At 41.8% G+C, this 22,004-nt stretch overlaps 1 long non-coding RNA gene across 1 annotated transcript in view; it reads left to right on the top strand.

Moving 5' to 3' along the window:
• LOC103784564 (uncharacterized) overlaps positions 1-22,004 on the top strand; it is a 141,254-nt gene that overhangs the window by 106,735 nt on the left and 12,515 nt on the right. The window contains exon 17 of the long non-coding RNA XR_010110050.1: positions 1,148-1,285. This is a non-coding gene — a long non-coding RNA (uncharacterized LOC103784564). The remainder of the gene's footprint in view (positions 1-1,147; positions 1,286-22,004) is intronic.

The following is a 22,004-nucleotide window of genomic DNA, read 5'->3' as shown; positions in this document are numbered from 1 at the left end:
CTGCAACCTCCACCTCCTAGGTTCAAGTGATTTTCCTGCCTCAGCCTCCCGAGTAGCTGGGGTTGTAGGCGCCCGCTACCATGCCTGGCTAACTTTTGTATTCTTTTAGTAGAGACGGGATTTCACCATGCCAGTCTGGTCTGGAACTTCCAACCTCAGGTGATCCACCTGCCTTGGCTTCCCAAAGTGCTGGGATTACAGGCGCGAGCAACCGCACCCAGCCTGATTCATTTAATTCTGATAGTGTTATATTTAGTTTTCTAGCGTAACTTATTGACTATATCCTCAATTACAATTTATAATAGAATGGTGGTAGTGGATAACCTTTTTGAGTTTTTAATCTTGGAAAAATTACTGAGACTTTCTTGATACCATGTGTTGTTATGTGAGCTTTTCATGGATGTCTGTTTTCAAGTAAAGAACATTCCCTTTCCTGCATAATTTTTTCATGTTTTTACCATGAGTAGGTTTGGGATTTTTCAAATGCTTGTTACATATCCTTGGAGGTCATCATGAGGCTTTTGTTTTTCCATCTATTAATAAAATGTATTACATTAATTGTTTTTATATATTTTATCAAACTTACAATCCTGACATAAGTACCCTTAGTCAGAGTGTATAAACGTGTTTTAGGAACCTGAATTATTTGGTTATTTCTTTGAGGATTATTGCCTCAGTATTCATAAGACATATTGGTCTATAATTTTCCTTTCTTCTTCTTCTTATTTATTTATTTATTTATTTTTGAGATGGAGTCTCTCTCTGTTGCCCGGGATGGATGGAGTGCAGTGGCATAGTCTTGGCTCACTGCACAATCCGCCTTCTGGATTCAAGCAATTCTTTTGCTTCAGCCTCCTGAGTAGCTGGGATTACAGGAACCTGCCACCACACTCAGCTAATATTTGTATTTTCAGTAGAGATAGGGTTTCACCATATTGGCCAGGCCGGTCCCAAATTCTTGACCTCAGATGATCCACCCACGTCAGCCTCCCAAAGTATTGGGATTACAGATGTGAGCCACCATGCCCAGCCTACAATTTTCCTTTCTTAAAATATCTCTGTCTAGTTGTAATATCAGAGTAATCTGCCTCATAGAATGCATTAGGCAGTAATCTCTCCTCTGTTGTTTTTATTTTCTTTTATGAAGAATTAATGAAGGATCATTATTAAGTTTTTAATGGGTCAAGAGAAAGTTACCACTGAGGTCTTCTCTACCTGGGCAACAATTGACTCCTAACAACCACTATAAGCTTGGAAGATGATCCCTCCCCAGCTGATCCTTCAGGTGAGTCCTCAGCAACATCTACATCTGGATTTCTGACCCAGAGAAACTGTGAGTAATATGTATGTGCGGTTTTTTTAGCCTCTGAGTTATGTGGCAACTGGCTATGGTGCAACAAATAAGTAATGCATCTGACAGTAAGTGTAATGTGTTATCCTGGAGTGAATCCAAAAATTTAAAAATGACATCAGTAGAAAACCTGGTAAAATATGAATAAAGTCTGTACTTTAGTTAGTAGTTTTATACCTTTATCAATTTCCATGTTTTTATACATATTCTATCTATGGTTATATAAGTTGTCAACATTAAAGGAAGTTGTAGGGTAGTTGAAATCCTATATAATATTTTTTAACTTTCTGTAAATATAAATTTATTTCAAAATTAAAGAGTAGAGACATAATTCGAGTATCTGACATCATAACTTGGTCTAAACTTAATTGACTCTTCCTGGAACCTTAACCTCTGGGTGCAAATATAGTAAACATTATAAATTATGAATTATATGAATTTATTTTTCATTTACTCTATTATTTAAGGAGTACCAAAGCCCATTTATTTTCTCAATTATCCGAAACTAGAGTTTGCCAGAGTAACAAGTGGGCAGAGCAGAAAATTTTTTTTTTTTTTTTTTTTTTTGAGACAGAGTCTCACTCTGTCACCCAGGCTGGAGTGCAGTGGCATGATCTCGGCTCACTGCAAGCTCCACCTCCTGAGTTCACGCCATTCGCCTGCCTCAGCCTCCCAAGTAGCTGGACTACAGGCGCCTGCCACCATGCCTGGCTAATTTTTTGTATTTTTTAGTACAGGTGGGATTTCACCGTGTTAGCCAGGCTGGTCTCAATCTCCTGACCTCGTGATCCACCTGCCTCGGCCTCCCAAGGTGCTGGGATTACAGGCGTGAGCCACTGCACCTGGCCCAGAGCAGCATATTTTATGAATACCATAATGCATCTACATTTGCCTTGACTATTTATAAAGTGGTTTGTATGATTATCATCTATATGATCATAAAGACAACTGAGAAAGAAAAATTTATAGTTATGCAACTTTTCTGGATTTAAGAATAGGATCTGGCCAGGCGTGGTAGCATGTGTCTGCGGTCCCAGCTGCTAGGAAGCATGAGGCAGAGGGATCACTTGAGACCAGCTGTTTGAGGTCATAGTTTGCTATGGTTGCACCTGTGAATAGCCACTGCACTGCAGCCTGGGCAAAATGGCATCACCCTGTCTCAAATAAATAAATATTTGAGTTGGACTCAAATATTTTTAAGTATTTTTTAGGTAATTTTAAGTAATTTTTAGGTATCATTGTTCATATTTATTTGATTAGGACTGGAATTCCCCTGCTACAGATTTTTCTGTTTTTAGAAAGCTACTACTGCAATACAAACTTTCATGTAACTCAGTGCCATGTCTATCTTCCTCCTCAATGTATAACTTGAACTATAGACTAATTATCTCACCATATTTGTTTTATTTCTGTCATTTCTTGTTTGCTTTTGAGGTTTCTCTCTGCATCATGGCTATAAACTGTAGCCCTGCCCAACAGGACTCGAGGGTTTAGTACTGAATTTTCACAGTATGCTTTTCATGGGATGCTTATTTATGCTGGTGGATGGCCTAATGTCTAATTGTCTGACCTGTAACCAGGTTTCTCTCTCACAGAATACCCATTTATATTGGAATACATCCTTATGGCTCCTTTCTGACCCATGTTCAGTTTATCCCTACCAAGGTAGACATTCTTTAAGAGTACTGAGTGGGACAAAAACGTGAGGTCCAAGTATGTTGGTCAAGTGAGACACCTAAGAGACAACACAACAAAAGGCATGAAATATCCCTCAGTTTATGACTAACAGATCCTGGAGAGAAGAGGGCAGCATTCTTTGGAGGGCCAATGGGAAGGGGAGAACTCTCTGAAACAAACACTCCCAAACAGCAGGGGTCAAGGGGAGCAAAGAGAGAGAAAAATGCATGATGGACCAGCAGGCTGAAGCATTTATTGGTGTATAATCTGTGTTTTTCAGAGATACAAAACCAATAGATGATGGAGATGATAGATAGATAGATAGATAGATAGATAGATAGATAGATAGATTAGAGGCAATTTATTAGGCATGGGCTCATGTGATTATAGAGGCTGAAAAGTCCCAAGGCAGGTCATCTGTAAGCTTAGGACCCTAAGATGCTGGTAATGTGGCCCAGTCCAACATCACATCTTCAGAACCATGGAAGCCCTTGAGGTAATTCTCAATTTAAGGCCAAAAGCCTAAAAATCTGAGTAAGCCCTGAGTTTCAAGGGCAGACATCTTTGATTTCTGTTGTCCAAGGACAGGAAAAGAAATATCCCTCCTCCAGGAGAGAGAGACAGGAAAAAAATTTTGCCTTTTTGGTTGTATTTAGCCTCAAGGAGATTGGACGGTGCTTGTTTTTCTTGGTGGTGGATCTTTACCCCTCAGTCAAATGACACACACACCAAACTCCTCACTCACAGACTCAGAAGTAATGTTTTACCAGTTCTCTTGGTATTCATTAATCCAGTCAATGTGATACATAAAATTAACCATCCCAAGCCCATCACTTTTCCACTTGGCACCTGATATCATTTGGCTGTGTCCCCACCCAAGTCATCTTGAATTGTAGTTCCCATAATTCCCACATGCTGCAGGAAGGCCCCAGTGGGAGGTAATTGAATAATGGAGGCAGTTACCTCCATGCTGCTGTTCTCATGATAGTGAGTGATTTCTCATGAGATCTGATGGTTTTATAAGGGGCTTTCTCCCCATTTTTTGGCACTTCTCCTTCCTGCTACCAAGTGAAGAAAAACATGTTTGCTTTCCCTTCCACCATGATTGTAAGTTTCCTGAGGCCTCCCCAGCCATGCTGAACAGTAAGTCAATTAAACTGCTTTCTGTTATAAGTTACCCAGTCTCAAGTATGTCTTTATTAGCAGTGTGAGATTGGACTAATACAGTAAATTGGTACCAAGAATGGGGTACTGCTATAAAGATACCCCAAAATATGGAAGCGACTTAGCAACTGGATAACAGGCAGAGGTTGAAACAGTTTGGAGGGCTTAGAAGAAGACAGGAAAATGTGGGAAAGTTTGGAGCTTTCTGGAGACTTGTTGAATGCCTTTGACCAAAATGATGTTAGTGATACAAACAATGAAGTCCAGGCTGAGGTGGTCTCAGATGGAGATAAGGAACTTGTTGGTTACTGAAGTAAAGGACACTCTTGCTATGCAAACAGACTGGTGGCATTTTGCTCCTGCCCTAGAGATCTGTGGAACTTTGAACTTGAGAGAGATGATTTAGGCTATCTGGCAGAAGCAATTTATAAGCAGCAAAGCGTTCAAGAGAAAACACAACATAAAAGTTTGGGAAATTTGCAGCCTGACAATGGGAAATAAAAGAAAAGCTGATTTTCTTGGGAGAAATTCAAGCCAGCTGCAGAAATTTGCATCAGTAATGAGGAGCCTAATGTTAATCACCAAGACAATTGGGAAGTGTCTCTAGGGCATGTTAGAGAACTTTATGGCAGCCCCACCCATCACAGGTCTGGAGGCCTAGAGGGAAAAATGTTTTGTGGACTAGGCCCAGGCCCCCCTGCTCTGTGCAGCCTCAGGACATGGTGCCCTGCATCCCATCTGCTTTGGCTCCAGCTGCTCAAGCTAAAAGGGGCCAAGGTACAGCTCAGGCCATTGGTTCAGAGGGTGCAAGCCCCAAGCCTTGGTGATTTACACATGGTGTTCGCCTGCAGGCACACAGAAGTCAAGAATTGAGGTTTGGGAACCTTTGCCTAGATTTCAGAGGATGTATGGAAATGCCTGGGTGTCCAGGTAGAAGTTTGACAGAGCCCTCGTGGAGAACCTCTCCTAAGGCACTGAGGAAGGGAAATGTGGGGTTGGAGCCCCCACACAGAGTACCCACTGTGGCACTGCCTAGTGGAGCTGTGAGAAGAGGGCCAACATCCTCCAGACTCTAGAAAGGTAGATCCACCGACAGCTTGCACCATGTCCCTGGAAAAGCCAGACACTCAATGCCAGCTGTGAAAGCAGCTGGGAGGGGGGCTGTTCCCTGCAAAGCCACAGGGGCAGAGCTGCCCAATGCCATTGGAGCCCACCTCTTGCATCAGCATGCGCTGGATGTAAGACATGGAGTCAAAGGAGATCATTTTGGAACTTTAAAGTTTAATGACTGCCTTCTTGGATTTTAACTTGCATGGGGCCAGTAGCACCTTCATTTTGGCCAATTTCTCCCACTTGGAACAGGTGTATTTATCCAATGCCTGTACCCTCATTGTATCTAGGAAGTGACTAACTTGCTTTTGATTTTACAGGCTCATAGGTGGAAGGGACTTGCCTTGTCTCAGATGAGACTTTGGACTTGGACTTTTGGGTTAATCCTGGAATGAGCTAAGACTTTCGGGGACTGTTCAAAAGGCATGATTGTGTTTTGAAATATGAGGACATGAAATTTGGGAGGGGCCAAGGCTGGAAAGATATGGTTTGGCTTTGTCCCCACCCAAATGTCATCTTGAATTGTAGTTCCCATAATCCCCACTGTCATGGGAGAGACCTGGTGGGAGGTAATTGAATCATGATGTCACTTAACCCAATGCTACTCTTCTTGTGATAGTGAGTGAGTTCCCATGAGATTTGGTGGTTTTAAAAGGGGCTTTCCCCCCTTTTGCTCAGTACTTCTTTTTCCTGCCACCATGTGAGGAAGGACGTGTTTGCTTCCCCTTCTTCCATGATTGTAAGTTTCCTGAGGCCTCCCCAGCCATGCTGAACTGTGAGTCAATTAAACCTCTTTCCTTTATAAATCACCCAGTCTCAGGTATGTGTTTATTAGCAGCATGAGAATAGACTAGTACAGCACCCATATCATTTCCTTAACTGAAAACTAATCTCCAAATGGGTGACTTAATGTTCTACCTCCTGAATATACTGGAGTGGAGGTTGGACCCCACAATGTCTCAGGCAGCATCACCTTTATGGATTTTCTTGGTGCAGTTCATTCAGCTGTTTTTACTGATTGTACTTAAAGGTTTCCCAGACAGGCATTACATAGTGTAGGTGACTTCACAATTCTGGGGTCCTGGTAGTGGTACTACTTCCTCTAGTCCACTAATCATTAACTTAGTGAGGAATGTCTGTGGTGACCTCATTTCCATGGCTTCACTAGGGATTTCCCTGATGGGAACTCTTTGTAGCAGCTCCAGGCCCACGTTGGCACTTGGCATTGCTCTATTAGGGGGTTTCTGCAGTGGCTCTGCCCTGTGACAAGTCTCAGCCTCAGTTCCCAGGCTTGCAAAGAAATCGAAAGAAAATTGTGGAGGCTACCAAGTCTTCAAAGCTCTTGCTTTCTGTAAGCCTACAGAATTAGCACCACAGGGACATCTCCAAGGTTTAGGACTTTTACATCCAAGAGCTGGGGCACAAGCCCCACCTGAGGCTACTTTACCCAAAACATCTGGAATGCAGGGAGCAGCATCCTGACTTGGCACAGGGCAGTGCCTTCATTTGTCCACAGAAACCATCCTGTCCTCCAGAACCCCTGGGCCTGTGATGGGGGGGGGGCAGCCTGAAAAGGAGTGAAATGCTGTGGGGCCTCCTTCCCGTTGTCTTGACTATTAACACCTGGCTCCCGTTTAGCCACGCTAATCTCTGGCAAGCTGTGGCTCTGCCACACACTTGGGTTTTTCTCCTGGAAATGCTCTTTTATTCTCTACCACATGGGCAGGCTACAACATTTTTTAATTGTTTTCTTGTCTTTTTTCTTTTCTCTATCAGTTCACATGAAGCATTTGGAAGTAAACACACGATGGACTGAACACTTTGCTGCTTAGAAACTTCTTCTTCCAGATTCCCTAGTTCATCAAGTAGTTAGGCCTCTCACAAAGCCCTTGGTCATGGATACAGGTCAGCCGTTCTTTACCCAATCAAAACAGGGATGGCCTTTACTCCAGTTACTAATATCTTGTTTCTTAGTTCCATCTGACATTTTGTCAGAATGGCCCTTATGTCAGTATTTCTATCAGCAGTGAGGACTAAACATATTTGATTGCTGTCTCATGCTTCCCTAAAATGTATAAAACGAAGCTGCACCCCCACCACCTTGGGCACATGTTCTCAGGACCTCCTGAGGGCTGTGTCATGGGCCATGGTCACTCATATTTTGGTCAGAATAAATCTCTCTAAATATTTCACAGAGTTTGACTTTTTTCGTCAACAGCAGTCTTGTCACAACCACTTGACCAATTTATAAGGACTCCCAAACTTTTCCTAGTCTTCTTGTATCTAAGCCTGACAATAATGTAGGCTTTATCTAGCCTGCTTCTCCAAAGTCTTCCAGCCTCTGCCCATTACCCATTTTCTGTATTAGTCTCTTTTCTGTTGCATGTAATAGAATACAAAAAAATCTGGGTAATTTATGAAAGCAGGAAATGTATTTCTTACAGTTATGAAGGCTAATAAGTCTTCATAAGTCACCAAATGCGGGGCCACATTTGGTGAAAGCTTCTTGGTAGTGAGGACTCCCTAAAGAGTCCTGAGGTCATATCATGCAGGTGTCACCTGGCTCGGGGCTGAGCATGGTAGGACCGATCTCTTTTCCTCTTATAAAGCCACCAGTTGCCCTGACCTGATAACTCATTAATCCATTAACATATTAATCCATAAATAGATGTGTTACTGGGAAGTGTGGGGTCCTCACTTCCTGTCTTTTTACAGAAAAAAAATTAAGGCAAGAGAGGTAAGAAGTAACAAGATTTGGCCGGGCGTGGTGGCTCACACCTGTAATACCAACACTTTGGGAGACCAAGGCAGGTGGATCATGAGGTCAGGAGATCGAGACCATCCTGGCCAACATGGTGAAACCCTGTCTCTACTAAAAATACAAAAATCAGCCAGGCATGGTGGCGTGTACCTGTAGTCCCAGCTACTCAGGAGGCTGAGGCAGGAAAATCACCTGAAAGCAGGAGGCGGAGGTTGCAGTGAGCCAAGATCCTGCAGCTGCACTCCAGCCTGGGCGACAGAGTGAGACTCTGTATCAAAAAAAAAAAAAAAAAAAAAGTAACAAGGTGTATTTAAAGCGGCAGTACACTCTGAAAGGTGAGTCAGGACAGGCTGCTAGAAAAAGGAGACAGCGAATATTAGCACTGGGGAAGCTGCTTTATGGGGAGTCTTACATGACTATTCATGAAAGGTGTATAAAGGACTGTTACTAGCAAGCATGTTTTGGGTGGTCTCCTGGGTGCACATGCCTTGTGGCCATACATGCTCGTACATGCATCGCATGTCATATTAGCATCTTAAATCTCCAGTTAGGGGTGTATTTTTTACTATTATAATGAGCAAAAGGCCACTTTTAGGGTGAGCCAAGAGGGAAGTGCACATGCTTGCTACTGGGGAAAGTCCCTACTGAAGTTACCTCCCATTAGGTCCAGGTAAGTCCCAGTTTAGGGCCAGATAAGCCTAACCAGAAGTCCAGAAGTGGCTGTTGTTTTCTTCTGATTGACAGTGGGCACTGGTTGCTAGTGGAGTGAAGTTTCGAGGGCTTCCTTTGCCAGGACTGCGCTTCTCAGGGCCGCCTTTTCTGCTCATGTTTGTCCATCTGCCTAGTCTAACAGACGATCCACTTAGGAAAGCAGAACACTCATTATCCATCCAATCACCTCTTAAAGGTCTCACCACTTGTTACTGCCACACTGGGGATTAACTTCTAAAATGAGTCTGGTGAAAGACAAATATTCCAGCCACAGCAGGTGCCAGGAGATCTCCTGTATTCTGGACATATTCTTCCATACCTTCATTGTGGAGTACTAGTTCAATTTTCCCCTAGTAGTCTGGATCAGTTACCCCAACAAACACTACAACTCACTTCTTCACCTGTTATTTCATAACATGAGGAGCCCAGTGTGGCTGAATGGCAGTCTTAACATTCAGTTCAATGAACTAATTGGTGTGTCTTTAGTGGCAACATTCCTTTCTCTAGAATTAAGACCTCTAGGCCAGCAGAGCATATTGTTCCAGGAGCAGAAAGTAAATATTTCACTAGGGAGACATTAAGAGTAATATGAGTGGTGCCATTCTCATTTTTGTCCCTGGATTCCTATATCTGTAATTCTGGTTTGGGGAGAAAGAGTATTATATAATGGTTGCTGATTCAGGGCATATACAGGATTCTAGAGAACCTTGCCCCATCCCTGAAAAGTATTGTTACCTAGAAGGTGCTGCAACTGTGAGTCCCAAAGGCTATTCCACCATTTATCAAGCTAGTTCCTTCAGGATTATGGGGAACACAGTAAGACCAGTGAGCTTCATGACCATAAGCCCACTGCTGCAATACTTTGGCTGTGATTTGAGTTCCTTAGAGCCAATGTTGTGTGGAATACAATGATGATGAGTAAAGCATACTGTTAGTCCACAAACTATCGTTTTGGCAGAAATCTTGTGTTCAAGGAAGTAAAATCCACATCTAGAGTAAATGTCTATTCCAGTAAGGGCAAAACACTGCCCCTTTCTTGATGAAAGATACCCAACATAATCATCCAAAAACTGGTAGTTTGCTGATCACCCTGAGAAATGGTGTCATATCAGAGACTCAGTGTTGGTCCGTGCAGCTGGCAGATGGACCACTCAGAGGGAGCCACAGCCAGGTTGGCCTTGGTGAGTGAAAGTCCTGTTGGTGTGAGCATGCATGATGTTCATCCCTGACACCATGGTCACTTTGTTCATTAGCCTGTGGTGCAATGACAAGTGTGGCTGGAGAAAGAGGATAACAAGTATCTCAGAATGCATTATCCCATCCACTTGATTATTGCAGACATCCTCTGCTGAGATAACACATTGGTGAACATTCACATGGAAACAACTGTCTTCACTTTTTTTGCCTCTTCCCTTTTTTTGTGGATAGACTATGGTACAAACTTGTATAATAGATCTCTTCAAGGAAGGATAGAAGAATGATTAACAGTATAAAATGTAGGTAGTGTACCTGCATCCTTCTTTGAGGAGACCTGGCTGCTCTTTCTTACAAGGAGTTCTGGGACTGTAAACTGGCTGAAGTGTGAGAATTGAATGTGGGGCTATGATTCTGTGCTTTTTTATGATTCCAGTTAGACTTTTGTTTACTTGAGCTGAATTTTTTCTGCTTCTTCAGACCAAGTAAGCCTTTAGAAAGCTTTCTATCTATTTACTTTTTAAGAACACCATGGCTAACTAGCAAACATTACAGATACATAGGAGTCAGAACAATCTGATTGTTGCTTTGCCTTTGCTGCTCATTTACATAATAATGCCCACTAGCCTTTGAAGGTTGATTGCTGTCACTTGGCCCCAAGGCCCCCTGAGATCCAACATTTCCATTGCACTTAAATATTTTAAGTGATGGTCTGTGGTTTCCATTATAAGATCTGGCCTACAGGGAAGAGAGATCACAGAGTTCTTAAGACACACTGGGGCTTCCCACACTAATCTATTTCTCAAAGTGTCATTAAAAAGTATGTCTTCTGGACCTTCTCTGTGTGGGTCAGTGACAAATCCACTCTAGCATTTCACTCTCCCCGAGTTTCTAAATTCCTTCCTCAAAGGTAAACAAAGAGAGATAGAGCATCTCCAACTTGTTCATGGTAAACCACTCTTAGAACTAGAATTCAGCCAAACGTTGCAACAAACTGCTAACACCATTCCTAAATCCCCAAGCTGTGACATTTGAAGCAGAATATTTGCTTAGTGAGCTCATATCGATAAACTTGTCCTCATCCAACTTTATGTTCCCTCCACCATTATCCTGACTGTTAGAAGGAGATTTTTCAGTGCTGTGAAATAAAAGAAAATAGCAGCACTCGCATATAAATTTTCTCAGCAAGGCAAATTTACTCCTGCAGGAGGGTGCCCCTCGTAGGTCTGGTCACCGTGAGAGCACACACAAACAGAGGAAAGCAGAGGTTTTTATTATCTCTAATGCAGCTCATTCCCTGTTTACTGTGTCCTGCCTCCATTGGCTGGAGTTGGATCGCACAATGTAAGCTAAACCCAATTGGCTAACTTGAAAAGTGCAGGAATGCAGTTATACCAGTAGGAAGGTGGGAAGATCAGTTTCGGCGAATGTAGCTGTTGCAATGGGAGGGGTAATTCACAGAGTGGGTAGCAGATGTGGAATGTGGGCCCTATAGATAAGGACCAGCAGGAAAGTTGTTTACCAAGGCAGGGGGAACACAGAGAGTAAGGAAGTCTGGCTTTGAAAGCAGGGAAAAAAGGACAAGGAAATTTAAGAAGGCTAAACCTTTGAAGAAGAATTTCTTACTGTATTCAACACTGACCCTAAAAATCCATTTCCACAAATGTTCCCAGATTCTGCTTATATAAATTAGAAAACTCAAGTAGTTTGTTTGAGTGTGGTGCACCTTCTCATGGGTCATGCATCATATATTACCTTTATGGCCTGCTAGGACTTGAGTCTTATAGGTCTGGAAGCAAAAAATGTGGCTGGAGTACGGCCTGAAGAGAAGCAACATTGTATTCCTTGGCAACTGCTTCAGGGAAGCTCATTACTTTTTCCTCATGCAATGCAGCGTTAATTTCCCCAGACAGAGGTGAAAGGGCCTATACATACACTGTTGGGGGGAAGGCCACTGCCATGGGGATGTGTGCAGGAGGCCACTTCCTCTGACAAATAAGACTCATCAGAATTTCTTTCTTTCTTTTTTATTTTTATTATACTTTAAGTTCTAGGGTACACGTGCACAATGTGCAGGTTCGTTACGTATGTATACTTGTGCCATGTTGGTGTGCTGCACCCATTAACTCGTCTTTTACATTGGGTATATCTCCTAATGCTTTCCCTCCCCACTCCCCCCATCCCCACCCCATGACAGGCCCCGGTGTATGATGTTCACCTTCCTGTGACCAAGTGTTCTCACCGTTCACTTCCAACCTATGAGTGAGAACAGGTGGTGTTTGGCTTTTTGTTCTTGTGATAGTTTGCTGAGAATGATGGTTTCCAGCTTCATCCATGTCCCTACAAAGGACATGAACTCATCCTTTTTTATGGCTGCATAATATTCCATGGTGTATATGTGTCACATTTTCTTAATCCAGTCTATCATTGATGGACATTTGGGTTGGTTCCAAGTCTTTGCTATTTTGAAGAGTGCTGCAATAGACATACGGGTGCATGTGTCTTTATGGCTGCATGATTTATAATCCTTTGGGTATATACCCAGTAATGGGATGGCTGGGTCAAATGGTATTTCTAGTTCTAGATCCTTGAGGAATCACCATACTGTCTTCCACAATGGTTGAACTAGTTTACAGTCCCACCAACAGTGTAAAATGTTCCTATTTCTCCACATCCTCTCCAGCACCTGTTGTTTCCTGACTTTTTAATGATTGCCATTCTAACTGGTGTGAGATGATATCTCATAGTGGTTTTGATTTGCATTTCTCTGACGGCCAGTGATGATGAGCATTTTTACATGTGTTTTTTGGCTGCATAAATGTCTTCTTTTGAGAAGTGTCTGTTCATGTCCCTCGCCCACTTTTTGATGAGGTTGTTTGTTTTTTTCTTGTAAATTTGTTTTTCTTTGTAGATTCTGGATATTAGCCCTTTGTCAGATGAGTAGATTGCAAAACTTTTCTCCCATTCTGTATGTTGCCTGTTCACTCTGATGGTAGTTTCTTTTGCTGTGCAGAAGCTCTTTAGTTTAATTAGATCCCATTTGTCAATTTTGGCTTTTGTTGCCATTGTTTTTGGTGTTTTAGACATGAAGTCCTTGCCCAGGCCTATGTCCTGAATGGTATTGCCTAGGTTTTCTTTTAGCGTTTTTATGGTTTTAGGTCTAACATTTAAGTCTTTAATCCATCTTGAATTAATTTTTGTATAAGATGTAAAGAAGGGATCCAGTTTCAGCTTTCTACATATGGCTAGCCAGTTTTCCCAGCACCATTTATTAAATAGGGAATCCTTTAGCCATTTCTTGTTTTTGTCAGGGTTGTCAAAGATCAGATGGTTATAGATGTGTGGTATTACTTCTGAGGGCTCTGTTCTGTTCCATTGGTCTATATCTCTGTTTTGGTACCAGTACCATGCTGCTTTGGTTACTGTAGCCTTGTAGTATAGTTTGAAGTCAGGTAGCATGATGCCTCCAGCTTTGTTCTTTTGGCTTAGGATTGTCTTGGCAATGCAGGCTCTGTTTTGGTTCCATATGAACTTTAAAGTAGTTTTTTCCAATTCTGTGAAGAAAGTCATTGGTAGCTTGATGGGGATGGCATTGAATCTATAAATTACCTTGGGCAGTATGGCCATTTTCATGATATTGATTCTTCCTATCTAAGAGCATGGAATGTTCTTCCATTTGCTTGTATCCTCTTTAATTTCATTGAGCAGTGGTTTGTAGTTCTCCTTGAAGAGTTCCTTCATGTCCCTTGTAAGTTGGATTTCTAGGTATTTTATTCTCTTTGAAGCAATTGTGAATGGGAGTTCACTCATGATTTGGCTCTCTGTTTGTCTGTTATTGGTGTATAAGAATGCTTGTGATTTTTGCACACTGATTTTTGTATCCTGAGACTTTGCTGATGTTGCTTATCCACTTACAGAGATTTTGGGCTGAGACTATGGGGTTTTCTAAATATACAGTCATGTCATCTGCAAACAGGGACAATTTGACTTCCTCTTTTCCTAATTGAATACCCTTTATTTCTTTCTCCTGCCTGATTGCCCTGGCCAGAACTTCCAACACTATGTTGAATAGGAGTGGTGAGAGAGGGCATCCCTGTCTTGTGCCAGTTTTCAAAGGGAATGCTTCCAGTTTTTGCCCATTCAGTATGATATTGGCTGTGCATTTGTCATAAATAGCTCTTATTATTTTGAGATACGTCCCATCAATACCTAATTTATTGAGAGTTTTTAGCATGAAGGGCTGTTGAATTTTGTCAAAGGCTTTTTCTGCATGTATTGAGATAATCACGTGGTTTTTGTCTTTGGTTCTGTTTCTGTGCTGGATTACGTTTATTGATTTGCATATGTTGAACCAGCCTTGCATCCCAGGGATGAAGCCCACTTGATCATGGTGGATAAGCTTTTTGTTGTGTTGCTGGATTCGGTTTGCCAGTATTTTATTGAGGATTTTTGCATCGATGTTCATCAGGGATATTGGTCTAAAATTCTCTTTTTTGTGTGTGTCTCTGCCAGGCTTTGGTATCAAGATGATGCTGGCCTCATAAAAATGAATTAGGGAGGATTCCCTCTTTTTCTATTGATTGGAATAGTTTCCGAAGGAATGGTACCAGCTACTACTTGTACCTCTGGTAGAATTCGGCTGTGAATCCGTCTGGTCCTGGACTTCTTTTGGTTGGTAGGCTATTAATTATTGCCTCAATTTCAGAACCTGTTATTGGTCTATTCAGGGATTCAACTTCTTCCTGGTTTAGTCTTGGGAGAGTGTATGTGTCCAGGAATTTATCCATTTCTTCTAGATTTTCTAGTTTATTTGTCTAGAGGTGTTTATAGTATTCTCTGATGGTAGTTTGTATTTCTGTGGGATCGGTGGTGATATCCCCTTTATCATTTTTTATTGCATCTATTTGATTCTTGTCTCTTTTCTTCTTTATTAGTCTTGCTAGTGGTCTATCAATTTTGTTTATCTTTTCAAAAAACCAGCTCCTGGATTCATTGATTTTTTTGAAGGGTTTTTGGTGTCTCTATCTCCTTCAGTTCTGCTTTGATCTTAGTTTTTTTCTTTCCTTCTGCTAGCTTTTAAATGTGTTTGCTCTTGCTTCTCTAGTTCTTTTAACTGTGATGTTAGGGTGTCAATTTTAGATCTTTCCTGCTTTCTCTTGTAGGCATTTAGTGCTATAAATTTCCCTCTACACACTGCTTTAAATGTGTCCCAGAGATTCTGGTATGTTGTGTCTTTGTTCTCATTGGTTTCAAAGAACATCTTTATTTCTTCCATCATTTTGTTATGTACCCAGTAGTCATTCAGGAGCAGGTTGTTCAGTTTCCATGTAGTTGAGCAGTTTTGAGTGAGTTTCTTAATCCCGAGTTCTAGTTTGATTGCACTGTGATCTGAGAGACAGTTTGTTATAATTTCTGTTCTTTTACATTTGCTGAGGAGTGCTTTACTTCCAACTATGTGGTCAATTTTGGAATAAGTGCAATGTGGTGCTGAGAAGAATGTATATTCTGTTGATTTGGGGTGGAGAGTTCTGTAGATGTCTATTAGGTCCACTTGGTGCAGAGCTGAGTTCAATTCCTGGATATCCTTGTTAACTTTCTGTCTCGTGGATCTGTCTAATGTTGACAGTGGGGTGTTAAAGTCTCCCACTATTATTGTGTGGGAGTCTAAGTCTCTTTGTAGATCTCTAAGGACTTGCTTTATGAATCTGGGTGCTCCTGTATTGGGTGCATATAGATTTAAGATAGTTAGCTCTTGTTGTTGAATTGATCCCTTTACCATTGTGTAATGGCCTTCTTTGTCTCTTTTGATCTTTGTTGGTTTAAAGTCTGTTTTATCAGAGACTAGGATTGCAACTCCTGCCTTTTTTTGTTTTCCATTTGCTTGGTAGATCTTCCTCCATCCCTTTATTTTGAGCCTATGTGTGTCTCTGCACGTGAGATGGGTCTCCTGAATACAGCACACTGATGGGTCTTGACTCTTTATCCAATTTGCCAGTCTGTGTCTTTTAATTGGAGCATTTAGCCCATTTACATTTAAGGTTAATATTGTTATGTGTGAATTTGATCCTGTCATTATGATGTTAGCTGGTTATTTTGCTCATTAGTTGATGCAGTTTCTTCCTATCATCGATGGTCTTTACAATTTGGCATGTTTTTGCAGTGGCTGGTATCAGTTGTTCCTTTCCATGTTTAGTGTGTCCTTCAGGAGCTCTTGTAGGGCAGGCCTGGTGGTGACAAAATCTCTCAGCATTTGCTTGTCTGTAAAGTATTTTATTTCTCCTTCACTTATGAAGCTTAGTTTGGCTGGATATGAAATTCTGGGTTGAAAATTCTTTTCTTTAAGAATGTTGAATATTGGCCCCCACTCTCTTCTGGCTTGTAGAGTTTCTGCCGAGAGATCCGCTGTTAGTCTGATGGGCTTCCCTTTGTGGGTAACCCGACTTTTCTCTCTGGCTTCCCTTAACATTTTTTCCTTCATTTCAACTTTGGTGAATCTGACAATTATGTGTCTTGGAGTTGCTCTTCTCGAGGAGTATCTTTGTGGCATTCTCTGTATTTCCCGAATCTGAATGTTGGCCTGCCTTGCTAGGTTGGGGGAGTTCTGTATAATATCCTGCAGAGTGTTTTCCAACTTGGTTCCATTCTCCCTGTCACTTTCAGGTACACCAATCTGACGTAGATGTGGTCTTTTCACATAGTCCCGTATTTCTTGGAGGCCTTGTTCATTTCTTTTTACCCTTTTTTCTCTAAACTTCTCTTCCCACTTCATTTCATTCCTTTGATCTTCAGTCACTGATACTCTTTCTTCCAGTTGATCGAATCAGCTACTGAAGCTTGTGCATTCGTCACGTAGTTCTCATGCCACGGTTTTCAGCTCCATCAGGTCATTTAAGGACTTCTCTACACTGGTTATTCTAGTTAGCCATTCATCTAATCTTTTTTCAAGGTTTTTAGCTTCTTTGCGATGGGTTTGAACTTTCTCCTTTAGCTCAGAGAAGTTTGATCGTCTGACGAGTTGAGAGAAGAAGGCTTCAAAGTCATTCTCTGTCCAGCTTTGTTCTTTTGCTGGCAAGGAGCTGCGTTCCTTTGGAGGGGGAGAAGTGCTCTGATTTTTAGAATTTTCAGCTTTTCTGCTCTGTTTTTTCCCCATCTTTGTGGTTTTATCTACCTTTGGTCTTTGATGATGGTGACATACAGATGGGGTTTTGGTGTGGATGTCCTTTCTGTTTGTTAGTTTTCCTTCTAACAGTCAGGACCCTCAGTTGCAGGTCTGTTGGAGTTTGCTGGAGGTCCACTCCAGTCCCTGTTTGCCTGGGTATCAGCAGCAGAGGCTGCAGAACAGCGAATATTGCTGAACAGCAAATGTTCCTGCCTGATCATTCCTCTGGAAGCTTTGTCTCAGAGGGGTACCCGGCCATGTGAGATGTCAGTCTGCCCCTACTGGGGGGTGCCTCCCAGTTAGGCTACTCGGGGGTCAGGGACTCACGTGAGGAGGCAGTCTGTCCATTCTCAGATCTCAAACTTCGTGCTGGGAGAACCACTACTCTCTTCAAAGTTGTCAGACAGGGACATTTAAGTCTGCAGAGGTTTCTGCTGCCTTTTGTTAGGCTACGCCCTGCCCCCAGAGGTAGAGTCTACAGAGGCAAGCAGGCCTCCTTGAGCTGCGGTGGGCACCATCCAGTTCGAGCTTCCCAGCTGCTTTGCTTACCTACTCAAGCCTCAGCAATGATGGGCACCCCTCCCCCAGCCTCACTGCTGCCTTGCAGTTCAATCTGAAGACTGCTGTGCTAGCAATGAGTGAAGCTCCTTGGGCATGGGACCCTCCGAGCCATGCGCAGGATATAATCTCCTGGTGTGCCGTTTGCTAAGATCATTGGAAAAGCGCAGTATTAGGGTGGGAGTGACCCGATTTTCCAGGTGCCATCTTTCACCCCTTCCCTTTGCCTCTCCCTGCTTTGCCTCACACTCAGTGGGCTGCACCCACTGTCCTGCCCCCACTGTCCAACGAGCCCCAGTGAGATGAACCTGGAAATGCAGAAATCAGTTGGAAATGCAGAAATCACCTGTCTTCTGTGTCGCTCATGCTGGGAGCTGTAGACTGGAGCTGTTCCTATTTGGCTATCTTGGAGACTCATCAGAATTTCAGAGCTCAATGTCTCCAGCCTCATCAGTGTTTTCAGAGGTTTCCATTCCAATTTACAAGATCCCATTCTTTCCCAACTAATGCCCTCAATTGATAGTAGGTCCCTTGCTAGACCAGGAGTTCAACTTTCATTGTAATTTAGTAAATTGCGTGATTTGGGCTTGTCTTTGGATTTTAGCAATTTTGGCCCTGTGGCTACAGGAGACATTATTCTTGTAATAGAGCAACTTAGCTTCAAACTGCATTTTAAAACTTTTTTTTCTTTCCTCCTTTCTCTCCAGTCCCAAAATGTAGCTTTGAGACAAACTACAGATGTGTTTCACAGCCTCAGAATGTTTTTGTTCCTCCTTTCTTCCCAGTCTCAAGATGTGGCTTTGAGAAAAACTAGAAATACGTCTTCTTTCGTCTTGACATACAGTCTCAGAATGTGCTGTGAGCCTCCGCTCCCTTTCCCTTTCTTGGCTTATGCTCCCAAGCCTTATGCACATTTATTCACCTAGATGCTTGTTAAGCACATACCATGCTCTCTCATCTGATATTTTTTTTAGGAGCTTCAGAGGCTGCGTCCTGATACAGACCAGACATCTCTGGAATTCCCTTTCCAACAAAAGATTACTTCAAGGCCAGAACCCACTCCTGGCTAAACATTAACTATAAGAGTGACTGCCATTGATTTGTAACTTGGTTGAGCCCACCATGGTGCTGGCCCCTTTGCTAGATGGAACAATAATTCAAGACAAGTCACTGGAGTGGGTTACATCACCTGACACCTCTTAGTTCCTTGTTTCTCATGCATTCCCAACCCCTCTCTCTAAAAAACTCCATATTCCCTCCACAAATTGAAAAGTGGAAAATTTTGGAAAGAATTCCACCCACTCTTCCCTTTGCTAGCACATATATAAAGCTCACTCTCTTTCTGTCACAGCTTGCTCTTGTTGTTTTGGCTTTTTTCTGTAAGTGGTGAGCAGCTGGACCCTTTTGCTGGTTACATTTTCACTTAGAGCACACTTAGAACCTCTAAGCCTACTTATGTCAAGATGGATCTCAAAATTTGTTTTTTCTTCATCACTTTGCCTAGCAACATTAGAAACAACCAACTAACATAATTGTATTCGTTGGTTTTCCAAGTCTGATATGACCCTCACCATAAGTGTAGCATTATCAAAGGTCCTAATTAACAGATGATGATAATAGAGGAATACTCATGGACAAGATGAGTCAAAAAGTGATTCAGAAGAGTTTGGCCTGACTGAGAGAAATTTTGGAATACTTTCATTAATGTATTTTGCTTTTATATTCCATCACATATGATCATAGGAGTGTTTTAAGACAAATAGCCACATTTATAAAAGTTCAAAAGTTATTTTCAATAATTATGAGTTAATTATGCTGGCAGATGGAGCCGTCAGAGGGAGCCGTAGCCAGGTTGGCCTTGGTGAGTGAAAGTCCCTGTTGGTGTGAACACGCATAATCTTCATCTCTGGCACTGTGGTCACTTTATTCATTGGCTACTTGTGCAATTATAAGTGATAAATGATAATTATAAGTGATAAGTGCTATAGTTTTTCACTGGTTTTATGCTTGTGACATAAAATAATGAAGTATTTATACGTGATGCACATGATACTTCCTGCAAGTACTTGGAAAAAGCAGTCACTATTAGCAAATGCTGATGTAATGTGTACTATTGAACAATGATTAGACTACACATTTTATGTATATTAGTTCACTCAATTCTCACATCATCTCAAGAGGCAGACAGACACTATTAACTCTCTCAAGTTCTAGTTCTGAATCTGAACCAAAATTCTATAGGAAGAGGAACAATAGAAGAGATTCTGAAGAATGAGAAGTGAGGCAAGCAAACAGGAAAAAGGAAAGAGAAGAGAAAAAGGTGTGTCTGTAGCACAGGCTAGGGTGTGAGAAGAGGGCAGTGGTATTAGCAGACTGCTGGGTTCAGTGAAATGTAAGGATTGCAGGAACAGGAAGGGCAGACCGTGGAGGGACTGAGCCAGTGAGAGAGGGCAGCTCAGGCAGTGATGTAGCAGCAACTCAGAGAGGAATACATTCTGTGCAGAGGAACTTTAAATGTCTAGATCTAGTTTCTTGAAATGTTACTTTAGCCCATGTGGTCTGCCCATCAGGAAGACAGAACAATTGAGGATGGTCGCTGCCCTCTGGGGATAGACATGAGCACTATCAGGAGGCTTTGAGTGTGGGGAGGACAAGGATGAAGACAGGCAGAGAGGACCCTAGGCAGGCTGACTGACAGTATCATGGACTTGGATGTTCCTGTTCACTTCTCTTTCTCCATTACTCCAATTCCCCACTTTACCCCACCTGCAGGTTCCTGTCCTGTGTAGAACACCATTGACATAAATGACTCCATCTTAGAAAAAATACTCCATCTGGCAGCTTTGCATTTCTCTTTGAAGAAAATCCCAGAGACAGCCCACAACCCTTCTGCCATTGCAGCTGCAGTGGTACTGCCCTAACTGCCCTCAGGCAGAGAAAGGAACAAATGGCCTAAGCACTACACTGGCACCTCCAGCACACTGTAGCCACCATATGGAGAGGAGCCCAATTTCTCTTCCCTGCAAGTTCCCACCCCCAACTCTTCAACAGTCAAGGCCCTGGCTCAGGACCACAGAGCAGCTTCCCCACCCATTGTTGAGCATACCCACTAGTAGTGGCTCTGTGTTTCCCTGGGGAAGTACTCCCAGTGGCAACTGACAGCCCCCGTGCCAGTGCCACAGCAATGGCTCAGCCCTTGCTTTCCTCAGTCTGGGGAAGAAACAAAGAGCCTGAGGGTTTCACCTGAGCTTCCAGTACACTGCTGATGATCAGTAAGAAATTATCTGCAGGTACAAAACTTATTGGTAATAGTAAGCTCACAGAAAAACACAGAATAGTGTAACACTGTAATTTTGGTGTGTAAATTATTCATAAGTAGAAAGACCAAATGATGAACCAATCAAAATAAAAACTTTGGCAATTTTTCAAGTCATAGACTGCATGTGTAAGACATAAAGAAAAATAACAAAAGTTAAAAAGTGTAGTATGAAGTTAAAATGTAGAGTTTTTATTAGTTTCCTTTTTGCTTGTTAGGTTGTTTCTGCAATCACTGTTATCAGTTTAAAAACAATGGGTCATAAGATAGTATTTGCAAGCCTCATGGTAACCTCAAATTGAGAAAAACATATGATGGATATATACACAAAAAAGCAAGAAATTAAAGCATACCACCAGAGAAAATCACCTTCACTAAAAGGAAGACAGGAAGGAAGGAAAAGAAGGAAGAGAAGAACACAAAACAACCAGACAACAAATAGCAAAATGGCAAGAGTAAGTCTTTACTTGTCAATAACGTTGAATGTAGATTGACTAAACTCTCCAGTGAAAAGACAAAGAGTGGCTTAATGGATAAAAAAAAAGGAAGACCCAGTGATCTGTTGCATACAAGAAACACACTTCACCTATAAACTGAAAAATGAAGGGATGGAAAAAAGTTATTCCAATGGAAACCAAGGAAGAGCAGGAGTAACTTAGGGTAATCAGACAAATAGATTTCAAGAAAAAAAAACTATGGGAAGAGACAAACAAGGACATTACATAATAATAAAGGGGCCACTTCAGCAAGAGGATATGACAATTGTAAAAATATACCTATCTATATCTATATATATAGATACATATGTCTATATATAGATATGTCTATTATATAGATATATATGTCTATATATAGATATATGTCTATAGATATATATGTCTATATATAGATATATGTCTATATATAGATATATGTGTCTATATATAGATATATGTCTATATATAGATATATGTGTCTATATATAGATATATGTGTCTATTATATAGATATATATGTCTATTAT

This window comes from Pan paniscus, chromosome 16 (assembly GCF_029289425.2).
Source record: "Pan paniscus chromosome 16, NHGRI_mPanPan1-v2.0_pri, whole genome shotgun sequence".
In the NCBI taxonomy this organism is placed as follows: Eukaryota; Metazoa; Chordata; class Mammalia; order Primates; family Hominidae; genus Pan; species Pan paniscus.
This window is presented reverse-complemented; position numbering and strand designations above follow the sequence as displayed.